Here is an 11,202-nt window from a genome sequence, read left to right on the forward strand (position 1 = left end):
AGCATAACTTTACTAGCATGAGAAATGAGTGCAATGGTGCGATAGTTTGAACATTCTTTGGCACTGCCTTTCTTTGGAATTGGAATGTAAACTGATCTTTTCCAATCCTGTGGCCACTGTTGAGTTTTCCAAATTTGCTGGCAAATTGAGTGTAGCACTTTTACTGCATCGTCTTTTAAGATTTTGAATAGCTCAGCTGGAATACTGTCACCTCCACTAGCTTTGTTGTTGCTCAGCTTTTCTAAGGCCCACTTCACTTCACATTCTAGGATGTCTGGCTCGAGGTCAGTGACCACCTCATTGTGATTGTCAGGGATGTTAAGCTCATTCCTGTATAGTTCTTCTGTGTAATTTTGCCACCTCTTCTTAATCTCTTCTGCCTCTGTTAGGTCCCTGCCATTTTGGTCCTTTATCATGCCCATTTTTGCATGAAACATTCCTTTCATCTCTCCAATTTTCTTGAAAAGATCTCTGGTCCTCCCTATTCTATTGTTCTCTTCTATTTCTTTGCACTGTTCATTTAAGAAGGCATTCTTATCTTTTCTAGCTATTCTTTGGAATTCTGCATTTAATTGGGCATATCTTTCTTTTTCTCCCTTGCCTTTCGCTTCCCTCCTTTCCTCAGCTATTTGCAAAGCTTCCTCAGACAGCCATTTTGCTTTCTTGCATTTCTTTTTCTTTGGGATGGTTTTGGTTGCTACCTGTTGTACAATGTTGCGAACCTCTGTCCATAGTTCTTCAGGCACTCTGTGTATCAGATCTAATTCCTTAAATCTATTTGTCACCTCTACTGTATATTGAACAGGGATATGATTTAACTCATACCTGACTGGCCTAGCGCTTTTCCCTACTTTCTTTAATTTAAGCCTAAACTTTGCAACAAGAAGCTCATGGTCTGAGCCACAGTCAGCTCCTGGTCTTGTTTTTACTGACTGTATAGAGCTTCTCCATCTTTGGCTGCAGAGCATATAGTCAATCTGATTTCTGTGTTGACCGTCTGGTGATGTCCATGTGTAAAGCCGTCTCTTGGGTTGTTGGAAAAGAGTGTTTGCTATGACCATCGTATTCTCTTGACAAAATTCTATCAGCCTGTGCCCTGCTTCATTTTGTACTCCAAGGCCAAACTTGCCTGTTATTCCAGTTATCTTTTGGCTTCCTACTTTAGCAATATATTATTATAACTAATGATAATAATAAAAAAAAGTTTTAAGTTATAACAATCTAGAATTTACTCATAAGCTAAATGGAACTTTTTGGTCCCATATTTTTTCTGAATATAATCTATCCATCTTCTCCAAACCGAAGTGTATCTTTCTTGTGAATGATCCTTCAAGTAGGCAGAAATCTTAGCCATTTCTGCTAAATTTGACACTTTAAGCGTCCATTCCTCTATAGTAGGCAGGCAATCCTTCTTCCAATATTGCTCTACCAGTAACCTCGCAGCTGTTATCAAATTGAACATCAAGTTAATTTCTTTAGTATCACCATCTGTAATAACACCCAATAAAAATAATTGTGGGGTAAACTTAATCTTTCTCTTAAAAATCTTTTGAATGTTCCACCAAATTTTAATCCAAAAAGCTTTTATATTTCTACAAGTCCACCAAATATGAAAGTAGGTAGCATCCAAACTACCACATCTCCAACATTTGGGCTGTAAATTAGAGTACATACAAGACAGCTTTTTAGGATCCAAATGCCATCTATAAAACATTTTATAAAAATTTGTGTTAATCTTTATAGATTTCCACTGGGGCCTATATGTGTTAAATGTTTGTTAACTATTTAGATTACCTTGCTAGGCCCCAAACATGGGACAAATCTTTATTTCCTGTTTCAGCCTAACCGAAGGCCATCCACAGGCAGTAGTCACAACAGTGACAGCTCATATTTGTGTAAATTTTAGATTGCTAACAAAGAATTAAAGGGAGACTGATATGCATTTCAAACTTATTTGTTTTCATCAGTCAGCCATACCCTTCTGAGATTCGAACCTGGGCTGATTGCACATTAGGCAGTTGTTTTAACCTCTATATAGTCCAATTTTATTAATTTCTTCTAGAAGCACAACCAGGTTACTTGAGCACAATCCCATTTATTCTCATCACAACCATGGCAGTAGATGACGCTGAAAGAGAATGATTAGCTTAAGGTTATTTGCAAATCTTTATGGAAATGCTCAGTTTTGAATCTGAATCAATTGTACTCTTCTATGGAAACCATGCAAACATTCAAAGGTTCTGTTATTGCTGGTTATTGTGAATAGAATGATTGCATCAGTTTGTGTAGGGCTGTCTCATATTCATAACAAAGTACATCCCTTGTAGTTACTCAGAAACAGCCCAAGTAGCATTGACTGTAATGCGCCTTCCAATTTTCAGAAATGTTCTTCCCTTAAGATTTTCTTGTCTTGCAAATGTCTTTTGATGATATTACTACAAGCTGCTGCAATTTTGCCTTCTTTTTTCCCCACAGTTGTGCATTGCTTTGCATGCCCTTCCTTTGTAGTCTGAAAATAATTAAGTGGGAGAAGTTTTGATGTCTTTTGTTGTGATTTAATTAAAAAGAAGAAAGCAGTTCACCAATAACTGTGTAATGAAACACAGGACATGTAAACATATTCCATCAAGCATTCCTTAACTGAGGCATGTGCAAAATGTTCCAGCATCCCCCATTACACTTTCACTTCTCTTTTTAATATTTTCTCACCAAATGAAATCAGAAGAGTTACACAAAAAAGGCAGAGGAAGAATTCAGCACAGTTCGTTCAAAGCGATTTTTCCATGTAAGTACATAAGAGCGTAAGATTGCAACTGATGTTCTGTTCAGCTAAAATAGATTTCATCTGAGTAAAGATGAATAGGATTGAGCTGTAAATGTGTGAGATAAATTATGAATACTATTCAAGGCTCTTAACTTTCACCAAAGGTCCATGAGACACTACCTAATATCATAAACCATGCATTCATAAATTTACCGGTTGGATTTCATTGTGTGCAGTATGGGTTTATGATTGTAGTTTATGGTGTTTATATTTTCTATGGCCCCTTAGAAATTTCATCCATCTTTCTTTGCAGTGAGATTTAAATGCCTTTGTCAGGTCAATGTTTCTAAAAATGTGAAAGCAGTTTATCAGTGCCGGTAGCCTCACAAAATGATCACTTATATCTTGTTTAACCAAGAGAAAGATGAGGAAAAGGGGAAAGGGGAGAAATTCAGCAATGAGCAGTTAATTTGCAAAGCAAAGCTCACAGAAGCAGAGAAGTAATTAAGCAATGTTTATAGTTTTCATAGGTATAGCTATTTATTATTTATGTTGTTTTAATTATTGGTTGGGAGCCATCCAGAGTTCAGTATAAGATGGGTGGTTATATAAATGTTTTAAATAAATAAATAAGGAAGTGAGCAAAAAATAATAGTTGCATATATTATAATAAAACAGAGAAATATCATTACAAAGTAATAGCATAGAAAACAAACACATCAGAATAGAAAAAATACTAAGAAACAGTATTTTCCCTCCCTCCCTCCCTCCCTCCCTTCTTCCCTCCTTCCCTCCCATGAAAAATATATACTATTATCTACATTCACTAAAGAGAGACCTTTGGGGAAAAGAGGCCATCAAAGAATGATCATATCCCATTATTACGCCCTAGGAAACATAATTGTGCCTGTACCTGGAGGAGCAATTTAGCGAGCTGGAAAGAAGAGATGTTGCTCCTGCATTGTTAATCCAGCACCCTGGACAGCGCAATGTTTTCCCATGAATTCAGATCTCCTTGCCTGGTTTGTGCTGGGAATTAGGAAATAAAGGGGGAAATTCAAAGGCAATAAAGCAGCCTAACAAGCTCCTATTGTTAGTTGGTAGAGGTAACTCTGCTTCCTTTGCTCTCTTGCTTACAGCCTGCCCATAATTTGTCAAGGTAGGTGAACTACTTCGTTACAACCCAACAAGTACAGTTCGATACTGAATCCAGCAATACATTAATAATAGTCAAGGGTACTGTAAATCATACCAATTGTAAAAACAAAACAAAACAAAACAAAAACCACCAGTCTTTCGTATGCTGGGATTTCTGACTCAGAAGGCTGAAGGTACATTCTTCGCAAGATTTGTTCCATTTTTGTGGGATCTAACCATTGCCGGTATCCCAGGGGTAAGCAATTTTCAACTTTCAGAGGGCAAGTTCAAGAAGAAGCTGACAGCCATCTGGCAGAGTTGTTTCAATCTGGATGCCTGCACTGAACACGGGACAGGACTTCATATGCTTAATGGGAGGAAGGCTTGCTTTGAACCTGAATCAAACCCATAATGTTCTAGAGGTTCTGCCGAACTGTGTCAAGAGAACAGAAACATAGCATCTGTAGGCTGAGTCGTGGCAACTGGACTCCTTTTCTTTTTTGGTTTGAAACTTTTCATTGCTTATCCACGTAGCTTCTTCAGCTCTTCAGACTAAAGAAGCCACTTGGATAAGCACAGTGAAATGTTTCAAACCAAAAAAAGAGAAGAGCTCCAGTTGTTAGGACCCAACTTCCAGACAACTCTACCTGGATGGCTGAGAATCTTTGTCAAAACATAGAATGATTTGAATATTCAAAGTTTTGAATGAAATAACATTTGTACGGGGCAAGTGGGCAAGGGTGATGTGTCCTTCCTCTTTCTCGTTAGCTCAAAATGTGATTTATTGCACTGGCCAACTTCCCAATCTTATAGCACCTTCCCTCCTTCCTTTATGCAATTACCATCAATCCTATTGGACAACCTGTATACACCATTGGCCTGGCTGCTACACCCTCCCATCCCTTCCCTTAGCCTTTAATGCTAAAGACTAAGCATGGCATATCTCCCTGGTCCACCCTGATCTCAGTGCATTTTCTCCTTCTCCTGTGTTGCTACTGCCAATGTCCCAGCATGCCTAAGAACCACCTGTGATTTGCCCATCATCTTTCTCTTTTTATTCTCCTTAGCAGTTGTCAATGACCCCGCAAAGACTATCCCACTGGCTCAATGCCATCATCCCTGCACTATTCTCTTGTTCTCCTGTCTTACTTCAGCCAGTTATGCCATTTGCTTAGTGATGCCCACTGGGAACTATATCAGTCTGTGTGGTCTATGGTGCTCTGTGTGCTTGGTTGTTTTGTTGTAGATGTTTCATTATTCACCAGAACTGATGATGTTACCTAGTTGGGTAATGAAATGTCTGAAAGAGAACAAACAAGTTCAAAGAGCACAAGGACCCCACAGTTACCGTTATTCTATTGTTAATAATAATAATAATAATAATAATAATAATAATAATAATAATAATAATAATAATAATAATAATAATAATAATAATAATAATAATAATAGAATTGGAAGAGACCTTGCAGGTCATCTAGTCCAAACCCCTGCTCAAGCAGGAAAACCTATACCATGTCAGACAAATAGTTGTCCAATCTCTTCTTTAAAACTCCCAGTGTTGGAGCATTCACACCTTCTGGAGGCAGGTTGTTCCACTGATTAATTGTTCTAACTGTCAGGAAATTCTAGCGACCCAATTCCAGCAACCGTTCTTTATATGTTTTAGCCTCCTGTCCCCTAATCATCTTTCTTGCTCTTCTCTGTACTCTTTCTAGAGTCTCAATATCTTTTTTACATCGTGGTGACCAAAACTGGATGGGGAACAGGTCATCTTGTCAGCTGGACTGCTGTGGGATGTTTAGGGAGGTTAGGCATGACATTAAAAATATTCTAGGGGAATTACTGGGCTTTGGGAATATTGTCTATGGTTATAAATGGTTGGTAATCAGTTGTCAGATGGTCCAAGTTAATATTGCTTAAGTATCAAGCTAGATGTTGACATGAATAGTTAATTAAAAAATAGCACAACTCTCTGCAGTTGAGTGGCCTTTTCTTTCAAAGGCTGGCAACTATTATTATTTATTGTTGTGGGATTAGTTATTTGTGGTTTGGCAATTTGCATATTTAACTAATTGGAATTTCAGTCACAAAACAAATGCTACCATGTTATTATATTGATAGAATTGCAAAGCTGCAAATGACTAATTAAACCAAGCCAATTAATCAAAGTCCATTGATGCTTATAGAGTCCCAGAGACAGCAAGCATGAATTTTGAATCAACACCAAAATAATATACAATTCTCAAATCTGAAGAGCGTAGCATGAAAGATTTCTTCCCCTACTATTTTGAGGTGGGAGTTATGTATCAAAACTATTTGGAATTGGGATTGTGGAGGCCTGATAGCTTTTCTAGTATTCTCCATTCAAAAGGAGAGAAAAATGAAGAAAAGAGTGCCTGGTTTTCTTTAAACAGAGGAAGCTCCGGAAAAACAAATACCTCACCCATTAGGGAGTTGACATTCAAGAATTTTTGTTCCAAATTACTAAATCTAAAAAATAATAATATGATTCTATTGAATAGAAGAATAGCCAGATTTTTAAAGCCTTATAGAAGGCTAAAAGGGTGGAAGCCTGCCAAACCTCAGGGGTCAAGATGCTGTATAGGGTTAAGGGCAGCCATGAAACAGTTCCTAGCTCCTAGAAGATGACAATTTTATTTGCTTGTTTGTTTGTGGAAGTGACTAGTAGCATGCTCATCCTATCTGACCAGGTTTGAAGGGTCTGACCCATAGATAGAGACAGTCCTGCAAATAATATGGGTCTGTGCCATATAGGGCTTTAAAAGTGATAACCAGAGCCTTGAATGGCATCTGGAAGGAAATGAGAAGCCTGTGAAACTTGGGCTTCCAGATACAAAACTCTCACATGGGTAAATTTTAGGGTCACCCACCACAGCATGCACCTGCTCTATTTTGGACCAGATGAAATTTCTAGATGGTCTTCAAGGGCAGTCCCATGTACAGCACATTGCAGTTATCCAAACAGGAGATAACTAAGGCATGAATGACTATGAGCAAGGCCTCTCAGTCCAGGACTGGGCACAATTGAGATGAAGCTATACAAAGGCTGCCAGCTGCTCCTTGAGTAGAAGCCATAAGTCTAGGAGGACACCTTCCCCCCACCTCCAAATTGCTCAGATAGCAATAGCAGTAGCATTTAGACTTGTATACTGCTTCATCATGCTTTACAGCCCTGTCTAAGTGGTTTACAGAGTCAGCATGTTGCCCTTAACAATCTGGATCCTCATTTACTGACCTCAGAAGGCTGGAAGGCTGAGTCAACTTTGAGCCAGTCAGAATCAAACTGCTGAAAGTGACCAGTGAATTAGCCTGCAATACTGCATTCTAACCACTGTGCCACCATAGCTCATACCATGGTACAGGGGTATTCAAACTTGGCCCTTTTATGACTTGTGGACTTCAACTCCCAGAATTCCTCAGCCAGGCATGCCTGGCTGAGGAATTCTGGGAGTTGAAGTTCACAAGTCATAAAAGGGCCAGGTTTGAAGACCCCTGCCATGGTAGATGATATTGAATCCCACTGAGATTTCCAGGACCAGAATGGTTGTACCACTCCCATGCTGAGCCCTCCAAGGGGCATCAACAAGTGCATTTGATGCCATTTCAGTACGATGCCCTAACCTGAACTCAAATTGAAAAGGGTCCAAATAATCTGCTTTATCCAGGGCCCTTTGTAACTGTGCAGCACCCACTCTCATAAATATAGCTTAAATATATTGTGGCTGGGCAGACTTTCTATTTCTAGTGCTATGTAGGGGAAAAATCATGTGCGTTTTTCCTACCATTTATCATTCAATTCAGTGAAAGGGAATGTGCTTCTGAAAATTATTTCAAACAAGGGGAAAATGCCAGTGGATTTTTCTGGGAAGAGAGGAGCATTTTTCATCTACTCGGTTATAAGGCAGCTGAAATGTACGTTCAAAATCCTACCTCTCATGAACAATTCTGAGTTTAGGAAACTAAATGCATTGAAGGCAAAGTATGGGATCAACATGCCCTAAAGTTAGAAAGAGACTGGAAATGTATAAAATATTCAGGTGCCCTTAAGTTCACCTGAATAGTGCAAATCGCTATGGAAACTTTTTGGAACTGCTGAAAGGATTGTAAACAGGAGATAGGTGGTATCATATAGGCTGATAGGCTGCATTAACAGAGGGATAGAATGAAAATCATGTAAAGTGTTAATACCACTTTACAATGCCTTGGTAAGGCCACTCTTAGAATACTGCATCCAGTTTTGGTCACCTGGATTTAAAAAAGATATTAAGGCTCTAGAAAGAGTACAGCCTAACCACCCTAAGCATCCCATAGCAGTCCAGCTGACAAGATGACCTGTTCCCCATCATTACAGAGAGCAGTGTGTGAAATAATGGTTTTAAGTTACAGAAAGGAAGGTGCTGATTGTATGCTTTAAAACCCTTCTGAATAGTAACCGCAGTCTGACAGTGTAACCAATTATAGAGGGAGCTGGTATTCTCCTTGTTACTGGGTATATACAAGCAGATGCTCTAATTTGGATTCCAGGATGAATAGGAGTTTGAACACCTATTTCTAAATCGGTGCTTCTCAAACATTGATAATTTTAAGATACTGGACTTTTAGGCTGAGGAATCCTGGGATTTGAAGTCCATGCAAAGTTTGCGAAGTTTGAAAAAGCACTGCTCTAAATGATCTTTTTCAACTCGCCAGGTTCTGTGATCAGCATGATGTCACAAAACGTCGTGCAATTTTTCATCTGGGAGGAACAATAGGATTTGTAATTAAAACATAGTACAGAATCAGCCAGGAAACCACAGAAGTTCATAGCACTTTAGCAGTAAGTCTGATTTTTGTCTATTTTGGTCAGCATTATTTACTCTGAGTTAACTGCCTGGGCAGGGGGTTGGACTAGAACAGGGGTAGGCAACCTTGGCTCTTTTATGACTCACAGACTTCAACTCCCAGAATTCCTGAGTCAGCATAGCTTCTGCCCTTTGTAATATTCTCCTGTCAAAAGTGAGATTCACCCCCCCCCACACACACACACTGTTGGCCTTCTAGAAGAGTCCAACAACTTGGGCTTGATCTAGGGCCCCAAAAGGGGCCCGCTACATTAAGGGTGTCTGACGGGATAGAGAACATTCTCAATCCCAGGCTGCCCATCATCTTGGTTTTTAATTTTAATTCTTAACTTTTTATTCTATCTTAATTGTTTTTATTATAACTTTTATTATATTACAAGCTGCCCAGAGTTGCTGTATTAGTGAAATGGGCAGCACAGAAGACAAACAAACAAACAAACAAGCACATACATACATACATACATACATACATACATACATACATACTCTGAGGCATTTATACAATAGAACATTAAGAATTTAGGTATATAAATATAATTGTATCAAAATAACTAAAATTGAGAAGATGATATAATAGTGATCCAGATTTAATAAATGTTAAGTCTGAACCAGTTTTATATCAACATTTTATGGATATACTTTTAACTTCTACAAATGTTACTCACATATTCAGCTCCTGCTGACATCGTCAGAGTATAAGGCAGGATTGGGAAGCATGCTGTAATAGTCCCTGTGAAGCCAACAGTTTAGCGTGTTATGGGTCTGTTCTGATTTTACTAGCACTGCTACCAGTATATTTTTATTGAACTTTATTGAATCTTCTGGTTGTTATACCTATCAATATACTGTATGTACGAGAGAGAGAGAGAGACAGAGAAAGAAAGAAAGAAAGAAAGAAAGAAAGAAAGAAAGAAAGAAAGAAAGAAAGAAAGAAAGAAAGAAAGAAAGAAAATAGATTTAATTACAAGGAAATACATTTGTCTGGATATTTAAAAAAAAGAGGTTGTCTGTCTGTAGTTCTAGCAAGGGAGTGCAGACTTAAGACTGGTGCAGGTATTCTTCGACTTACAAAAACTCATTTAGTGACCATTCAAAGTTAAAGCAGTATTTAAAAAAATGACATACGAATGGCCTTTGCATGACCGTTGCAGCAACCCACAGTCACATGATCAAAATTTGAGTGCTTGGCAACTGGCATGTATTTATGACAGTTGCAATATCCTGGGTTCACACAATCCACCATTTGCAACCTTCCCAGCCATCTTCTGATAACCAAGGTGAGTGGGAGATGCTGGATTCACTTAATGACCATGTGATTCATTTAACAACAGCAGTGATTTGCTTAACGGCCATGGTAAAAAAGAAAGTTCGCAAAATTGGGCACAATCACTTAACCATCGCCTTGCTTAGCAATGGAAATTTTGATCCCAATTGTGGCTGCAGTTTGAGGATTACCTGTGCCACCAAGGATACATATTTCATCTCCTGGAGATTCTTATTTACTATGATTCTGTGGCGGGTTAGGATAGTAAATTGATATAGAAATAAAGCCCTATCAAAGTGTTGAATGCCTACAGGAAGCATCACCTTACCCTACTCTTTCATTTTTCTTTCTCCCTTTCCCCCTTGCAAAACCTTCCAAGAGCATTGTAAGGACACAAAGTTAGCAGAAACTATTAAAACTTTTATCAAACAGACTCAGAATAAATGGTATCTGGGTACTAAAATGCATTGTAGAGCTGTATTTTTATATTGGGATGCAAGAGCACAGAACTCTTTCTTAGCAACTAAGGACTGCACTTTGTCTTTTTAAATGTCAGCTTCCAAGGACTGGAAGGACTGTTGCAATGATGTAGTGAGGTTTGTAGAGGGGTCATGGTGTTGGATTTTGGTGCTGTTTTTTTAAAGAAGACAGCTGTTGGGGAGTTGAAGGCAAAGCAGTTAGATCTAATTCCTTAAATCTATTTGTCACCTCTACTGTATATTCACTAGGCATATGATTTAGTTCATACCTGAGTGGCCTAGTGCTTTTCCCTACTTTCTTCAGTTTAAGCCTAAATTTTGCAATGAGAAGCTCTTGGTCTGAGCCACAGTCAGCTCCTGGTCTTGTTTTTACTAACTGTTAATATACGGTACATAGATACATACATTATGCCCATTACCTTTTTAAAAAAAAATATTTCAGAGAGAATCTTTAAGGTGGAGTCAGGAGCTTGGTTGAGCACCCAGAAAGATGTCTATAGTTACCATGCATGTATATACGCAAGGATGTATGTGTTTTCCCTCAGTAAGACCCATAAGAATATGTCTTTCGAAAAGACGCAACCTGCAGTTTTGTAGAACAAAAACAGCTGTAAAGTGACAGGCTATTTACTTGCTGATGCTTTAAAGCTCCCATTATGTGCTTCACTCAATCCTTCATGGAACCCGAGGTTT

Source organism: Vipera berus (assembly GCF_964194415.1).
Source record: "Vipera berus genome assembly, chromosome: 2".
NCBI classification, from domain to species: Eukaryota; Metazoa; Chordata; class Lepidosauria; order Squamata; family Viperidae; genus Vipera; species Vipera berus.